The following is a 19,468-nucleotide window of genomic DNA, read 5'->3' on the forward strand; positions in this document are numbered from 1 at the left end:
AGGTAATATGTAAATGTAGGTAGAGTTAAAGTGACTATGCATAGATAATAAACAGAGTAGCAGCAGTGTAAAGGTGGGGGGGGGCAATGCAAATAATCTAGGTATCCATTTGATTAGCTGTTCAGGAGTCTTATGACTTGGGGGTAAAAGCTGTCGTGTGGTAGCAGAGAGAACAGTCTATGGCTAGGGTGGCTGGAATCTTTGACAATTTTTAGGGCATTCCTCTGACCGCGCCTGGTATAGAGGTCCTGGATGTACTGGGCCGTACGCACCGCCCTCTGTAGTGCATTGCGGTCGTAGGCCAAGCAGTTGCCATACTAGGCAGTGATGCAACCAGTCTGGATGCTCTCGATGGTGCAGCTGTAGAACCTTTTGTGGATCTGAGGACCCATGCCAAATCTTTTCAGTCTCCTGAAGAGGAATAGGATTTGTCGTGCCCACTTCACGACTGTGCTTGGACCATGTAAGTTTGGTGATGTGGACACCAAGGAACTTGAAACTCTGAACCTACTCTATTACAGCCCCATAGATGAGAATGGGGGCGTGCTCGGTCCTCCTTTTCCCATAGTCCACAATCATCTCCTTTGTCTTGATCACGTTAGGGGAGAGGTTGTTGTCCTGGCACCACACGGCCAAGTCTCTGACCTCCCTATAGGCTGTCTCATCGTTGTCGGTGATCAGGCCTACCACTGTTGTGTCATCTGCAAACTTAATGATGGTGTTGGAGTCGTGCCTGGCCATGCAGTCATGGGTGAACAGGGAGTACAGGAGGGTACTGAGCACGCACCTCTGAGGGTCCCTCGTGTTGAGGATCATGTGTTGTTACCTACCCTTACCACCTGGGGGTGGCCCATCAAGAAGGCCAGGATCCAGTTGCAGAGGGAGGTGTTTAGTCCCAGAGTCATTAGCTTAGTGATGAGCTTTGAGTGCACTATGGTGTTGAATGCTGAGCTGTAGTCAATGAATAGCATTCTCACATAGATGTTCCTTTTGTCCAGGTGGGAAAGGGCAGTGTGGAGTGCAATAGAGATTGCATCATATGTTGGTGCAGTATGCAAATTGGAGTGGGTCTCGGGTTTCTGGGATAATGGTGTTGATGTGTCCATGACCAACCTTTCAAAGCACTTCATGGCTACAGACGTGAGTGCTACGGGTCGGTAGTCATTTGGGCAGGTTACCTTAGTGTTGGGCACAGGGACTATGGTGGTCTGCTTAAAACATGTTGTTATTACAGACTCAGACAGGGAGAGGTTGAAAATGTCATTGAAGACAATTGCCAGTTGGTCAGCGCATGCTCGGAGCACACGTCCTGGTAATCCGACTGGCCCCGTGGCCTTGTAAATGTTGACCTGTTTAAAGGTCTTTCTCACATCGGCTACGGAGAGCGTGATCACACAGTCGTCCGGACCAGCTGATGCTCTCATGCATGTTTCAGTGTCAACATATTTATTAGTGAAACCAAAGTGCTCTAACATACTGTATATACATTAAATCAAATAGCCTAGTACACACAAACTTTTCAAATGTTCAAATCAAAAGGCTATTGCACAGAAAAACGTGGACACTCATGTGCATCGCAAATCCAGAACTAAATCACTGATCATTGGGAACAAGATCAGAATGACTGGTAAGAATTGGTCCATCAATTAAATGATGAAATAGGTAGCATGGCCTACAAAACTAAAACAATCCATATGTTCCAATCAAAAGGCCTGATTACGATTACCTCAATAACTGAGCAACATCCCAGGTTCCCAGTGCCAACACATTCAGAAATCAAAAGATGGTTTAGTGAAAAAGCTCTGACGAAGGCCAAGAGAACGAGAAAAAAGAAGTGCAGTTTTGGGAAAAAAATACTTATTTTTTCAAAATGTAGCCTACGGTGCAATACTCATGATAATTTTAAGGAGAACAAAAACTACTTAGCCTACATTTTAACACCACCGCAGAAGCTTTGACCTTCCCAATTAAGTAGCCTAGTTTTGTTGTTTGGCTACTTGAAGAGAACTAGGGACTATTACGTGCAGCCCACCTCTTCCAATGCATTGAGGAGAAAAGTGTTCATCGAATTCTACTACATAGATGAAGAGCCAAAATGAGTATAGCATCCTGGCATTTAAACAATACTCGATTTTCGAAATGTGGAATACTATTAAACATTCTATTTTTGCATACTGAGAATGAGTCATGCATGATTACTTTGTTTCCCGCTATTCGTTGATTTCGGTAGCGCATCCCCATATCTAATTGTTCAGCTGTTGTCAAAGCCGAAATCAGTATGAAATCCAGGCATTTAAAGTATTCTCGATTTTCGAAATGTAACATACTATTAAACTGTCTTTTTTCGCTTACTCAAACAGCCTATTTTCAGTCCTATGGACTTCACCAAGTGAGATCTAAAGTAAATACTGTGTGTTATCATTAACATTTTATTATTTAAAGTTCATGAACAGTCAAAATCATGTTTCTCATTAAATTGGATCAAAGTATGATGACCAAAGTATGAAAAATGACTGTAGCTTCTACAGTCTTCTACAGTCTTCTACAGATAAAGTTTGATCATAAAGTTACTGGTCCCCTCCCCCATGTGAAATCACCCTAACTCTCAATTTAATACACCAATGGTAACATGTTATTCTCTTACCTAATTTAAATAAGTACCGCCTTGTAACCCACATTGGAGAAGGTGTGGTTTATATAGCTAGATAGCTACTCTGCCGGTGCCAAAATGTTATTGTTGGGTGTCAGAAAAGATCATTAATGCGCCTCCCGAGTGATGAAGCGGTCTAAGGCACAGCATCGCAGTGCTAGAGGCATTACTACATTATTCCCGGGCTGTGCCATAACTGGCTGTGGCCTGGAATCCCATAAAACGGTGCACAATTGGCCCAGCGTTGTCTGGGTTAAGGGAGGGTTTGGCCGGTGGGGCTTTACTTGGCTTATCGCGCTATAGTGACTCATTGTGGTGGGCCAGGTGCCTGTAGGCTGGTTCCTGTAGGCTGACCCCTGTAGCCAGTTGAACGGTGTTTCCTCTGACACATTGGTGCGGTTGGCTTCCCGGGTTAGGTGCGTCATGTTTCGGAGAACGCATGACTTCACCTTTGCATCTCCTGAGCCCGTTGGGGAGTTGCAGCGATGAGACAAGATCGAAAAAGGGGGTGAAATACAAATCAAAAATAAGAACATTAAATTAAAAGTTTACCCTAATCATCTATGGCAAAGATACTTATGTTTCCCTTTTAATCTGTGTCTGGTGTTAACTATATAGTTACTGGCCAGCTAGGTTTTCAGCCAGCATGGAACAAAAGGGGGGAGGGTCATTCAAAACTCAGACGCAGTTGTCACGTCAACACATCTGTCAGTGCTGCTGTGAACCACATCAGAAGGATCATTCAATGTTGTTTGAGTTGATTTGTGTATTACCAAATTAGCTTGAGATGGATTTTCCTGCAGCCCTACATCCAAGTTTCTTGACATAGGCGTTTCAAAGAGCTGTCAGTCAAGGCGACCTCATGAATATAAGCTTCCTGCCCACTAAGCCTGTCTTTTCAAACTTCCTGGTAGTTAGCTATGAGAGAAAAAGTACTGTTCAGAATGACTGTTCGGGACCTTTAACACATCACAGTTGTAACCTTTCATATTTGGCCTTCTTTGGCAACCAAATGAAATTCTCTCTCCATAATTTGGGATGTGATGAACAGTTGCAAGATATCCCACCAAGCAAAATGTAGTTGAAAAAATGATTGTGCCCAACTTCCAGTCTGTTTGGTTTTGGTTGAAAGTTGAAAATATTTATTTTTCAGGTTGTTGTTTCAACAACTTGAAAACAACTTAATTTCAATGTACTTGCAGCCTATACATATGACGCAATATTTAAAATTGCTATATGTACAATTTTATTAACAATCATTCAACCCCAGTATTTACAAACAGTATTTCTTTACAACACTTAAGTGCTAAATGTCTTTATTCCACTACTGAAGAAGCATTTCTCAAATCATCATACTTACTTATTATTTCAAACATCCAGCGTGACAAAAGATAAAAATGTTATTATTCCATGCCTCACCATTAAGTTAATTATTGCCAATACATATTAACAAAGAGGTTTCTATTCGGTTTTGATATTTCCATTTCATGGAGCATTTAGTAATCATCATTATTTATGCAACCAACTGAGAATGTTTTTGTACAATTATATTGTATGCTATTCTTACTCTTTTAATCAATGTCATCATATTGCAAAAAAAAATGGACCCAATGAACTGACCAATCAACCGAATCTTGCAAAACCTATTTACAAATATGTGTAAAAGCAACACATATCTTTGTCCATCTAAGTATGAAAAACGGTATAAATTCAGTATGTAGACAACATGACCAAAAGTATGTGGACACCTGCTCGTCGAACATCTCATTACAAAATCATGGACATTAACTCTTCTGGGAAGGCTTTCCACTAGATGTTGGAACATTGCTGCGGGGACTTGATTCCATTCAGCCACAAGAGCATTAGTGAGGTCGGGCACTGATGTTGGGCGATTAGGCTTGGCTCGCAGTTGGCATTCAATTCATACCTAAGGTGTTTGATGGGTTTGAGGTCAGGGCTCTGTGCAGGTCAGTCAAGTTCTTCCACACCGATTTCGACAAACCATTTCTGTATGGACCTCGCTTTGTGCATGGGGGCATTGTCATGCTGAAATATGAAAGGGCCTTCCCCAAACTGTTGCCACAAAGTTGGAAGCATAACTAGAATGTCATTGTATTCTGTAGCGTTAAGATTTCCCTTCACTGGAACTAAGGGGCCTAGCCCGAACCATGAAAAACAGCCCCAGACCATTATTCCTCCTCCACCAAACTTTACAGTTAGCACCATGCATTGGGGCAGGTAGTGTTCTCCTGGCATCCGCCAAACACAGATTTGTCTGTTGGACTGGCAGATGGTAAAGAATGATTCATCACTCCAGAGAAGGCATTTCCATTGCTCCAGAGTATAATAGCGGTGAGCTTTACACCACTCCAGCCGACGCTTGGCATTGCGCATGGTGATCTTAGGCTTGTGTGCGGCTGCTCGGCCACGGAAACCCATTTCATGAAGCTCCCAACAAACAGTTATTGTGCTGACATTACTTCCAGAGGCAGTTTGGAACTCGGTACTGAGTGTTGCAACCGAGGACAGACAATTTTTATGCGCTACGCGCTTTAGCACTCGCCGGTCCCACTCTGTGAGCTTGTGTGGCCTACCACTTCGCGGCTGAGCCGTTGTTGCTCCTAGACGTTTCCACTTCACAATAACAGCACTTACAGTTGACCGGGGAAACTCTAGTAGGGGAGAAATTTGACGTTGAAATCCCTGAGCTCCTCAGCAACGGTTGTGGAAGAAATAGACGAATCCACTAATTTGAAGGGGTGTCCACATACTTTTGTATATATAGTCTATCTTCCACTATGTCAAAACTGTGCATGGTAATTAAATTTAGTATCACTTTTCTACTAATCCAGTGCATTTTTGTTGAAAATTAGGTCAAAGTATTCAACTACTGAAAACTGAAACAAACAAATTAATCAAACAAAGACAAATAGATTTCCAGCCTGCTGAAGGCGTGTGGTGTTGGCTTGGTAAACAGCGCCCCCGGCTCTACCAGGGGCATGCTTCGAGGTGGTCACGTTTTGTGGCCTTGCCGTTCCATTTCTTGACTGCCCCTGCAACACAAACACAAACAGTTATATTAAATCAAACTCTCAAAGTAATGGATATGGAGCATCTGCTGTATGGCCTCGGTTACACCCAGCACTTAAATGCGACTTCTGTCTTCCAAACACTCCAAGCTGCATTAGGTCTGGATGCACGAAAGTCACATTGTACTCGCATTAAGTTCAGATCTGCCAGGGAGGGAATTGTGTTTGGAATTTGACATAGTCTGGATGCAATCAGGCCACCAAATATGCATATGTAAAGAGTAAAGCAATGTAAAGAGATGGGGTGAATGACTGGGGAAAAGTACATTCTACACAAATTACTTTTATAATAGCAAAGAACAAATGTGTGTGCCTGAAGGGAAATACGTTCATACAGCGAGCTATTACATGAATATCGGTGGACAATTTGTGCTAATGTAAATGAACATAGATAATGTAATGTAACATATTCCCTTTTTCTGACGTGATGAACCTCTAAGGGGATATAAATATTTACCACCATATTTACCAACCATGTGTGACCTCTCACCTCTCGGGGTGTAGAAGTGTTCTTCCTAACCAGTCCCACAACAGCTCTCAGACTGAGCTCCACCCTCAGAGGAGAGGAAGGCTGGGGAGAGATGGAGGGATGGAAGGATGAATGGATCAATCGTTCAACAAGTCAGCAAAGAAAAGATTGCGTTGATAAGCTTAAATGTCCATCTCCCACCCATGGAGAGACCTACAGTATATACTGTATATTACCCTCCAAACAGCATGGCTCGTCAGCTGATATATCTGTAACGGGTGAGCGAATCATCACTGGTTCATAAACACACAGGACAGGAACATAGAGCCTTCTTAATACACCACTACTATACCATGCCTTTGTAACTGCCCGTGGGAAGATGATTTAAGTTGTAATGATTTGAATTAAATATAAAACTTCAGTCTCACAGACAACATTTTATTCATGAATGTAGTGTATAACGAGGTATTATAGGGTTATGGGTTTGAGTATAATACCGCTATCTCTTACCTATCCAGCTCTGGCACAGCGACTGCAGCCCCTGGACGCACGCACGCACGCACACACACACACACACACAGTCAACAACATTGTCATAAATACACATATATCATCACAACAGTAAAGACGTTGTTGTACACTCACCTGTATAAGTAGTGGCCTCTCCCTGTGCTCTGCCAGATAGCCCAGAAGAACCCTCAAAACATGATTCTGGGAATGAATTTGAAGACTTCAGCTAAAACAGAGCCTTTTTCAAATCCAACAATGATGGATGACTAGATTCATAGTACAGAATGAATGACTGATTGCCCAGTTCACCAACTCACCTCATACTTGTATTGGACCAGGAGCATTTTATTGGTGATGACAAACTGGGCTTTTTTGTTCTTCAACACCAGGTTCTCCATGATCCTGGACCCCTGTCAGGCCTAGAGGAAAAAGAAGACTTACAGTACGAAAGAAAGAGATGGGACAAAGACACAGACACTGACACTTTTTTCTAACCTCTAGCTATCTCCCTTTCCTTTACATGTTTACAGCCTGCACCAGCTCAGTGAGCACACTCTCCAGCCAGCACTCCGGACGGTCTCCAGCAGCTTTCAGCACACCCTCTGCCACACCATGTCTGAGTGTGTGCAGGAGGAGAAGCTAAGGGCCAGCACCTTAAACACTAACCGTGCAGAAAGAGACACACAATTACAGTTTATAACTCTTATGATGAATGGAAAAGTGTTGTGGTTGACAATCATCAATGCAGGAGGAACACGTAATGTTTTAACTTCTTATGGCTGAAGGGGCAGTATTGAGTAGCTTGGATGAAAGGTGCCCATATCAAACGGCCTGCTCCTCAGTCATAGTTGCTAATATTTGCATATTATTATTAGTATTGGATAGAAAACACTCTAAAGTTTCTAAAACTGTTTGAATTATGTCTGTGAGATTAACAGAACTCATATTGGCAGGCAAAATCCTGAGTTGAAATCAAAACAGGAAGTCAGAAATCTGAACTTGTATGTGTTCACCAGAGTCCCTAAAGAAATCCCCTTGACATATGAATGATTGTGCACTGCCTAGGGGTTCCACTAGATGTCAACCATCAATAGAAATTATAATGAGACTTCTATGGTGTTGTGGGAGAGAATGAGAGCAGAATCAGTCAGGTGTCCAACAAGCAGCCATTTTCTGATCATGCTTTTTCCTCGTGGAGTCACTTACGTTCCATGGCTCACAAAGACAAGAAGGAATACTCCGGTTGGAACTTTATTGAAGCTATATGTTAAAAACATCCTAATGATTGATTGTGTACTTAGTTTGAAATGTTTCTTCGACCGGTAATATCACTTTTTGAAGTTTTTGTCCGATATAACGCTGACCAGAATTAGCGTTTGGATATGTAAACCAGACGCGCTAACAAAAGAAGGTATTTTGACATACATAACAGATTTTTTCGAACAAAACAAACATTTATTGTGGACTTGGGATTCCTGGTGTGCTTTCTGATGTAGATCATCAAAGGTAAGGGAATATTTATCTTGTGTTTTCGTGTTTATGTTGACGCCATCTTTGCAGCTGTGGTATTTTACTTTTGAGCGCCGTTGTCACGTTCTGACCTTTATTTTCCTTTGTTTTGTCTTTAGTTAGTTTGGTCAGGGCGTGAGTTGGGGTGGGCAGTCTATGTTATGTGTTTCTATGTTTAGGTTTGTCAATTGGCATGATATGGTTCTCAATCAGAGACAGGTGTTTTGCATTGTCTCTGATTGGGAACCATATTTAGGTTGCCTGTTTTCACTGTTGGTTTGTGGGTGTTTGTCTTCCGTGTCAGTGTTTGTGCCACACGGGACTGTTGTTCGGTTAGATTCTCTTTGTTATTTTGTTTTGTGTAGTGTTCAGTTTTTTTATAATAAAACATGGAGACTTACCACTCTGCGTTTTGGTCCGATCCCTGCTACACCTCCTCTTCAGACGAAGAGGAGGAAATCAGCCGTTACAGCCGTCTCAGATTATAGCGTGCGTTTCTTTTTCCGTAATTTTTTTTTGAAATCTGACACAGCGGTTGCATTAAGGAGAGGTATATCTATAATTCCATGTGTATAACTTGTATTATCATCTATATTTATGATGAGTATTTCGTTGAAACGATGTGGCTATGCAAAGTCACTTGATGTTTTTGCAACTAGTGAATATAGTCGCCTCAATGTAAACTCAGATTTTTTTTATATAAATATGAATTTAATCAAACAAAACATGCATGTATTGTGTAACATGAAGTCCTATGAGTGTCATCTGATGAAAATAATCGAAGGTTAGTGATTAATTTTATCTCTATTCTGTTTTTTGTGAAGCTACCTTTAGCTGGAAAAAATGGCTGTGATTATTGTGGTTTTGTGGTGACCTAACATAATCCCCCCCTTAAAATTGTTTAATGGGATTTATAGTGAAGACATGTAATTTAACTGTAAAACTGTGTTACCTTTTAGTGTGCCATGAACACAACCAGTCAATATTTTCATGTGATTGTCAAACAAATCACTTCAAAAAGAAGGTTACCATCTCACGTTCATCCAAAATAATTCCAGCATCCGAACAGTGCACTGTGCACCCACCAACTTTCTTTCAATTCGCAAGTGGCTGAAACTATCTCACGGGAAAAAGCATCCAAGCGATCGAAACAGCTCCCCTCAGTCTTACTATACAGTGTCAAGAAAAAGTATGTGACCCCTTTGGAAATACCTGGATTTCTGCATAAATTGGTCATAAAATTTGATCTGATCTTCATCTAGGTCACCACAACAGACAAACACAGTCTACTTAAACTAATAACACACAAACAATTATACATTTTCATGTCTATATTTAGAACACACCGTGTAAACATTCACAATGCAAAGTGGAAAAAGTATGTGAACCCTTGGATTTAATAACTGGTTGACCCTCCTTTGGCAGCAATAACCTCAACCAAACGTTTTCTGTAGTTGTGAATCAGACCTGCACAACGTTCAGGAGGAATTTTGGACCATTCCTTATTACAAAACTGTTTCAGTTCAGTAATATTCTTGGGATGTCTGGTGTGAACTGCCCTCTTGAAGTCATACCACAGCATCTCAATCAGGTTGCCACGTTCTGTTTTGTTTTGTCTTTTGTTTTAGTATGGTCAGGGCGTGAGTTGGGTGGGTTGTCTATGTTAGTTTTTCTATGATTTTCTATTTCTGTGTTTGGCCTGATATGGTTCTCAATCAGAGGCAGCTGTCAATCGTTGTCCCTGATTGGGAACCATATTTAGGTATCCTGTTTTCTGTTGGGTTTTGTGGGTGGTTATTTTCAGTCTTTGTGTGTCTGCACCAGATAGAACTGTTTCGGTTTTCACTTTGTTGTTTTGTATTTTGAAGTGTTCACTTTCATTAAATAAGATGAACACTTACCACGCTGCACCTTGGTCCTCCGATCCTTCTCGCTTCTCCTCGTCAGAGAAGGAGGACGACAGCCGTTACAGAAACACCCACCAAAACCGGACCAAGCAGCGTGGTAAAGGACAGCAGCAGCAGCGGCAAAGAACACAGGACTCCTGGACATGGGAGGAGATTTTAAACGGAGAAGGACCCTGGGCACAGGCTGAGGAATATCGCCGCCCAAAAGCAGAGCTGGAGGCAGCGATATGAGGAGGCAGCACGGCAGCGCGACAGGTACGAGAGGCAGCCCCCCCCCAAAATTGTAGCAGCGCGTTACTAGTCAGGCACCGTGTTATGTGGTTAAGCGCACGGTGTCGCCAGTACGTGCCCATAGCCCGGTGCGCTATAGGGCAGCCCCCCGAAAGTGTCATGCGAGTGTGGGCATCCAGCCAGGGCGTATGGTGCCTGCTCAGCGTGTCTGGTCTCCGGTACGCCGTTTCGGTCCAGGGTATCCTGCGCCGGCTCTGCGTGCTGTGTCTCCGGGGCGCTGGGAGGGTGCAGGGCGTCCTATGCCTGCGCTCCGTTCGTGCCGGGCAAATGTGGGAGTGGAGCCTAAGGGAGAGGTGCGCGTAGTAGGCACTAGATCTCCAGTGCTTACCCACAGCCCGGTTCAACCTGTGCCTGCACTCTGGAGGGTCCGGGCTAGAGTAGTTATCCAGCCTTGGGGAGTGGTGCCAAGGCTGTGCACCAGAGCTCCAGTGCTCCCCCACAGCCCGGTCCTTCAGGTGCCTCCTCCTAACACCAAGCCTCCTGTAGGTCTCCCCAGCCTGTCTGTCCAGCGCCGCCTGAGCCGCCCGTCTGTCCAGCGCCGCCTGAGCCGCCCGTCTGTCCAGCGCCGCCTGAGCCGCCCGTCTGTCCAGCGCCGCCTGAGCCACCCGTCTGTCCAGCGCCGCCTGAGCCGCCCGTCTGTCCAGCGCCGCATGAGCCGCCCGTCTGTCCAGCGCCGCATGAGCCGCCCGTCTGTCCAGCGCCGCATGAGCCGCCCGTCTGTCCTGAGCCGTCAGAGCCGCCCGTCTGTCCTGAGCCGTCAGAGCCGCCCGTCAGTCAGGAGCCGCCCGCCAGTCAGGAGCCGCCAGAGCCGCCCGCCAGTCCGGAGCCGCCCCTCAGTCCGTAGCCGCCCCTCAGTCCGGAGCTGCCCCCGGTCAACAGCCCTGCACCCCTCACTGCAACTTACCCAAGCCCCCCCCCATTTCTCCTTCACCCAAATCCAGATAGCTGATGTTCTGAAAGAGCTGCAAAATCTGGACCCCTACAAATCAGCAGGGACTCTTTTCTCTGTATACATCAATGATGTCGCTCTTGCTGCTGGTGATTCTCTGATCCACCTCTACGCAGACAACACCATTCTGTATACTTCTGGCCCTTCTTTGGACACTGTGTTAACTTCTTTGGGCTGCAAGCCCGAAGTCGGGCACAATATGACAACAGCCGCGAAATGTGCAGGGCGCGAAATTCAAAATATATTTTTTTGAAATATTTAACTTTCACACATTAACAAGTCCAATACAGCAAATGAAAGATAAACATCTTGTGAATCCAGCCAACATGTCCGATTTTTAAAATGTTTTACAGCGAAAACACCACGTATATTTATGTTAGCTCACCACCAAATACAAAAAAGCACAGACATTTTTCACAGCACAGGTGGCTTGCACAAAACCAACCAAACTAACCAAGAACCAACCAAACTAACCAAGAAACAACTTCATCAGATGACAGTCTTATAACATGTTATACAATAAATCTATGTTTTGTTCGAAAAATGTGCATATTTGAGGTATAAATCATAGTTTTACATTGCAGCTACAATCGGAAATAGCACCGAAGCAGCTAGAACAATTACAGAGACCAAATTGAAATACCTAAATACTCATCATAAAACATTTATGAAAAATACATGGTGTACAGCAAATGAAAGACAAACATCTTGTGAATCCAGCCAATATTTCCGATTCTTTAAGTGTTTTACAGCGAAAACACAATATAGCATTATATTAGCTTACTACAATAGCCAACCACACAACAGCATTGATTCAAGACAACAGTAGCGATAGCGACAAAACCAGCAAAAGATATTAACTTCTTTGGGCTGCAAGCCCGAAGCCGGGCACAATATGACAACAGCCACTTCAAGTGCAGGGCGCGAAATTCAAAAGATATTTTTTAGAAATATTTAACTTTCACACATTAACAAGTCCAATACAGCAAATGAAAGATAAACATCTTGTGAATCCAGCCAACATGTCCGATTTTTAAAATGTTTTACAGCGAAAACACCACGTATATTTATGTTAGTTCACCACCAAATACAAAAAAGGACAGACATTTTTCACAGCACAGGTAGCATGCACAAAACCAACCTAACTAACCAAGAACCAACCAAACTAACCAAGAAACAACTTCATCAGATGACAGTCTTATAACATGTTATACAATAAATCTATGTTTTGTTCGAAAAATTTGCATATTTGAGGTATAAATCAGTTTTACATTGCAGCTATGTCTGTCCTTTTTTGTATACATATCACAGCTACCGTCACAAATAGCACCGAAGCAGCCAGAGTAATTACAGACACCAACGTGAAATACCTAAATACTCATCATAAAACATTTCTGAAAAATACATGGTGTACAGCAAATGAAAGACAAGCATCTTGTGAATCCAGCCAATATTTCAGATTTCTTAAGTGTTTTACAGCGAAAACACAATATAGCATTATATTAGCTTACCACAATAGCCAGAAACACAAGCCATTTACCAGCAGCAAAAGTTAGCGATCGTAACAAACCAGCAAAAGATATATAATTTTTGACTAACCTTGATAAGCTTCATCAGATGACAGTCCTATAACATCAGGTTATACATACACTTATGTTTTGTTCGAAAATTTGCATATTTAGAGCTGAAATCAGTGGTTATACATTGTGCTAACGTAGCATCTTTTTCCCAGAATGTCCGGATATTTTTATGACACTCAACTATTCTGACCAAATAACTATTCATAAACGTTACTAAAAAATACATGTTGTATAGGAAATGATAGATACACTAGTTCTTAATGCAATCGCCGTGTTAGAATTCTAAAAATAACTTCATTACGACATCCAGCTTAGTTATAGCGAGAGAGTGCCCAAAATCTGGGCGCAAACTAATAGTACACATGTTCGACAGATATATGAAATAGCATCATAAAATGGCTCCTACTTTTGATGATCTTCCATCAGAATGTTGTACAAGGGGTCCTTTGTCGGGAACAATCGTTGTTTGGTTTTAGAATGTCCTCTTCTCCAGTCAATTAGCACGGAAAGCTAGCAAAGTGGCGCGAAGCTCTCCTTCGTGAACAAACGCAGACAAAGCAACACGCCTAACATCCCGAAAAATTTTCGATAATCTAATAAAATTGACTTTACGATGATATTGTCACATTTAGCAAATAAAATCAAAGCCGGAGATATTAGTCGTCTATAACGACAGCTTTTCAGAAGGCAATACCAGGTCCCTTCTCGTGCGTTCCAGAAAACAGGAAATTGGTGTCACGTCATGCCAAGAGCTTTTATTCGACCTTAGATCAAGTTATACACTCCATTTCTTCTCTCACTGCCTGTTGACATCTAGTGGAAGGCGTATGAAGTGCATGTATACTAATACATATCAAGCACATTTATAGGCAGGCCCTAGAACAGAGCATCGATTTCAGATTTTCCACTTCCTGTCAGGAAGTTTGCTGCAAAATGAGTTCTGTTTTACTCACAGATATAATTAAAACGGTTTTAGAAACTAGAGAGTGTTTTCTATCCAATAGTAATAATAATATGCATATTGTACGAGCAAGAATTGAGTACGAGGCCGTTTGAAATGGGCACCTTTTATCCAGGCTACTCAATACTGCCCCTGCAGCCCAAACAGGTTAATTATTTCACTAACCTTCATAAACTTCATCAGATGACAGTCCTATAACATCATATTACACAATACATATATGGTTTGTTCGAAAATGTGCATATTTAGAGCTGAAATCCGTGGTTATACATTGTGAAAACGTAGCAAATATTTTCCAGAATCTCCGGATATATTTCTGACACTCACCTATTCTGACCAAATAACTAATCATAAACGTTACTAAAAAATACTTGTTGTACAGCAAATGATAGATACACTAGTTCTTAATGCAATCGCCGTGTTAGAATTCTAAAAATAACTTTAGTACGACATGCAGCTTACGTTATAGCGAGACAGCGCCAAAAATCAACACATTTTCGACAGAAATAGGAAATAACATCATAAATGGGTCCTACTTTTGTTGAGCTTCCATCAGAATCTTGTACAAGTGGTCCTTTGTCCAGAACAATCATTGTTTGGATTTAGAATGTCCTTTTTCCCTCTCGAATTTGCAAGCAAAACTTGCCAAGTGGCGCGAAGCTGTCCATCGTCAACAAACGCAGAGAACGGAACACGCCAAAACTCCTGAAAAAAATTCAATAATCTGATTAAACTATATTGAAAAAACATACTTTACGATGATATTGTCACATTTATCAAATAAAATCAAAGCCGGAGATATTAGCCGTCTATAACAAAAGCTTTTCAGAAGCCAATGCGGAAGTCCTTTCCGCGTCTTCCTGAACAAAGGAAATTGGGGTCCTGTCATTCCAAGCTCTCTCTTTTGACCATAGAAATATATATACACTCCATTTCACCTCTCACAGCCTATTGACATCTAGTGGAAGGCGTATGAAGTGCATGTATACTAATAGATTAAGCAAATGATTAGGGAGGCCCTGGAACAGAGCCTCGATTTCAGATTTTTCACTTTCTGACAGGAAGTTTGCTGCAAAATGAGTTCTGTTTTACTCACAGATATAATTCAAACGGTTTTAGAAACTTGAGAGTGTTTTCTATCCAATAGTAATAATAATATGCATATTGTACGAGCAAGAATTGAGTACGAGGCCGTTTGAAATGGGCACCTTTTATCCAAGCTACTCAATACTGCCCCTGCAGCCATAAGAAGTTAACTAACCTCTAGATGAGCTTCAATGCCATACAACTCTCCTTCCGTGGCCTCCAACTGCTCTTAAATGCAAGTAAAACTAAATGCGTGCTCTTCAACCGATCGCTGCCCACACCTACCCACCCATCCAGCATCACTACTCTGGACGGTTCTGACTTAGAATATGTGGACAACTACAAATACCTAGGTGTCTGGCTAGACTAAAAACTCTCCTTTCAGACTCACATTAAGCATCTCCAATCCAAAATTAAATCTAGAATCGGCTTCCTATTTCGCAACAAAGCATCCTTCACTCATGCTGACAAACATACCCTAGTAAAACTGACTATCCTACCGATCCTGGACTTCGGTGATGTCATTTACAAAATAGCCTCCAACACTCTACTCAGTAAATTGGATGCAGTCTATCACAGTGCCATCCAATTTGTCACCAAAGCCCCATATACTACCCACCACTGCGACCTGTATGCTCTCGTTGGCTGGCCCTCGCTTCATATCCGTCGCCAAACCCTCTGGCTCCAGTTCATCTATACGATGTTGCTAGGTAAAGCCCCACCTTATCTCAGCTCACTGGTCACCATAGCAGCACCCACCCGCAGCACGCGCTCCAGCAGGTATATTTCACTGGTCACCCCCAAAGCCAATTCCTCCTTCGGCCGCCTTTCCTTCCAGTTCTCTGCGGCCAATGACTGGAACGAACTGCAAAAATCACTGGAGCTAGAGACTCATAACTCCCTCTCTAGCTTTAACCACCAGCTGTCAGAGCAGCTCACAGATCACTGCACCTGTACATAGCCGATCTGTAAATAGCCCATCCAACTATCTCATCACCATATTTTTATTTATTTTGCTCCTTTGTACCCCAGTACCGCTACTTGCACACTCATCTTCTGCACATCTATCACCCCGGTGTTTAATTTGCCATACTGTAATAATTTTGCCACTATGGCCTATTTATTGCCTCACCCCCCTTATCCTACCTCATTTGCATACACTGTATATAGACTTTCTCTATTGTATTATTGACTGTATGTATGTTTATTCCATGTGTAACTCTGTGTTATTGTTTGTGTCGCACTGCTTTGCTTTATCTTGGCCAGGTCGCAGTTGTAAATGAGAACTTGTTCTCAACTAGCCTACCTGGTTAAATAAAGGTGAAATAAATTTAAAAAATGTAAAAAGGAAGTATGTTTTGAAGTGTCTGTCCTATATCTGAGAGATATAAGAAAGGAAAAAAAAATCCCGGTGGAATTCCCTGTATATCTACATGGAAATGCCCTATTCACTTACATACATCTTTCAGCCCAGTACCGGGTTACCTTCGATTGAAGCTCGTGACAGTTGTGGGGGTCGTAGAGCAAAACGATCATCGTGTTTATTGAGAGGTCGTATTAGCATGTAGCTCAAACGGTTTGGCAATACAGATGTTTTCGTGGGAAGACCGATTTTCAGGATGTCTCCTGGTCTGACAAACAGTGCAGTAGCTCTGCTACCTTCTACCGCAGATGCAGAAGGCCAATATCAGCAGATGTGGTGAATTGACACGCAGCCCATACAAAAACGGATATCTCTAGTTTAAACAGACAGATTTTGATGGGGATTTTTTATTATTATTTATTAATTATGCCTCGGGCGGAGCATGAGGGGGCCTCGATTGGATTAAATGTTTTAACATGTATTCTCAGTTTATGAGGCCCCTTGATGGCCTGAGGCAATTGCCGCTTCTGCCTAATGGTAAATCCGCCCGTGAACACAGGCCTTCCCCAGTGCATGGGCAACAAAAGTCAGGTCTGGTAACAACACAGTGTATTGACAGTGAGTGACACACATAATAACATGCATGTTCGATGTAGACAGTTATAGTTAAAACAGCCATAAATAGGACCAATTCCTGTCTAAGCCGGGGGGAGGGGGGAGATATATGGAAGAAGAAGGTCATACCAAGGATCATTTTGCTATTTGATTTTGAATGTTAAGACCCCTTGAAGTATAAAAAAAATGCTGAAAAAAATATTTGATGAAAAAAAAAAACGCTATTATCCCATACAAACGCATTGAATAACAGATTCACTACATGGAACATCAGATAGTACCAAAAAATAAATCTAAAGGAAGTTTGTTCTGAAGTGTCAATTCTATGTCTGAGAGATATAAGAAAGATCAGGAAACATTTGTAAGAATGAACCCTTTTTATATGTATTTAACCCCTTGTTTTTGTCACTAAACAGTCTCCATATAAACTTCCATACATTTTTTCAATTGGTACTGAGGGACCTTCAGAGGAGTCTTGTGAGGCCTGTAGGCATCTTAGAGCAAAACCAACATGTACATGTTCGTGAGAGTCTCACCTTAGCCCCAACTGTTCGGATTCTACAGACAGAAGTTGGCAGTACCGACTTCCGACGAGTCCCAAGAGGCTTGTGGGTGTCGTAGAGAACACTATCAAAACGAGTGTCATCTTTCCATAGAGGGGTCATGTAGTGCAAATCGTTCAGACGCGACAGACGATTTCCACCCCAAAACTATATTTTGGTATTTGTTTCATTAGTTTCTCTTTTGTGTCTGGAAGTAGTTAGCACGTTAGCCAGCCAGCTTGGGTGCTTGATACCGTTGTGAGGTCAGAATGCTCGGATCAACCCTACTCCTCGGCCAGAGCGTCTAGTGTACGCTACTGAGAGCGAAACGCTCTGAATTTACAAACCGACAACGCTCTGGATTTGCGCAGTCTGGCACTCCAGATTGAATTTACGAACACACCCGAAATCGTAAAATGTCTAGCTAGTCACTTGTTATGCTAGCAAGATGTTGCATAGCAACAGCATCAACTCCCGATAGACAGGCAAAGCGCTAGTACGCTCAACTGAAAGGATACCGTTAGTTCACAGTATACCCAAATGAACTGATAGTATATAGTATATACTCATTAAGTATGTAGTATACAGTATGTTAGTATGGGTATTCCAACACAGTTCGTGTAACATTACCCAGAGTAGCTACCGTTAACTAGTGTTAACTTTAGCTGCAAAGTAGGCTGATGGGAGGAGTGAAAGGAGGACAGGCTTATTGTAAAGGCTGGAATGGAATAAACTGAACAGTATCAAACCCATCAAACATATGGAAACCATGTTTGACTCAGCTCCATTAATTCCATTCCAGCAATTACAATCTGTCTATCCTCCTATAGCTCCACCCACCAGCCTCCACTGGTTAGCTTGCTCGCGCACCAGCAGGAAGTACATTTGGCCAACTCATTGTCCTCATCCCCCCCTTCTTAGTGACATATTAATGCCCCTCGATCACAAGCTATGATAGCTAGTTAGATAGCTAATCAACCCATACAGCAAGCTAGGTAGTTAGCTATGCTTTCCCTCCTTGTAATGTGAGCTAGCTACCTAGCTAGCTAGCTAGAATTTGCAGGTATCCAGAGTAGCTAATGTTAGCCTAGAGCAGGGTTTCCCAAAGTCAGTCCCACCCTGGGTGCATGTTTTGGTTTTTGCCTTAGCACTACACAGCTGATTCAAATAATCAAAGCTTGATGATGAGTTGGTTATTTGAATCAGATGTGTAGTGCTAGGGCAAATTCAAAATGTGCACCCAGGACCGACTTTGGGACAGTCCAGCATTTTGTCCATTTGTCCCGTGTCCCGCAACCAAACCATCACGTCCTGTATTTTATCAACAAATTCAAACACTACCAATTTAGAAAAGTAGGTTGATTTGTCCCGTATTTCAGTCAGACTTTCCAACCTGTCTCTTGCAGTCACGTTGCACTTATGTGGTCGCCTAAGCCTAATGGTGATGTTAAACACTTCTCCAATCTTTGAAATCTGATATTCTGCGCAGCGCAAGACGATATGTAGGCCAATGTCATATGCCTATTGTCAACAAATATTTCTCAAATTCCAGCTAAACTTAGTTAACCCTCCTGATTCCGCTACACAGCTGTGCTAGCGGGAGACAGGTAGACCGTGTCCTTGGCCCCCGCCTGTAGTGCATGGTTATTTCCGGTACACGACAAGTGGGAGGCTGGGGCGACACTGTGTGCTAGCTAGATAACAAGCTAGCACACAGTGTCGCAAGCTAGCTAGTTAGCACATGGTGTCACCCCAGCCTTCCAGCTGCTGTGCTAGCGGGGGGCAACATGTAGACAGTGTTCTTGGCTCCCACTGGTGGGGCACTGTTTTCTCAGGTACACAGCAGGCAGGAGTGACACAGTGTCCTAGCTAACTAGCAAGCTTGAACACAGTGTCGCTCCAACTCCCGCCTGCTGTACTAGCAGGAGGCAGGGGCGACCGGTAGAC

Source organism: Salvelinus namaycush, chromosome 19 (genome assembly GCF_016432855.1).
Source record: "Salvelinus namaycush isolate Seneca chromosome 19, SaNama_1.0, whole genome shotgun sequence".
NCBI classification, from domain to species: Eukaryota; Metazoa; Chordata; class Actinopteri; order Salmoniformes; family Salmonidae; genus Salvelinus; species Salvelinus namaycush.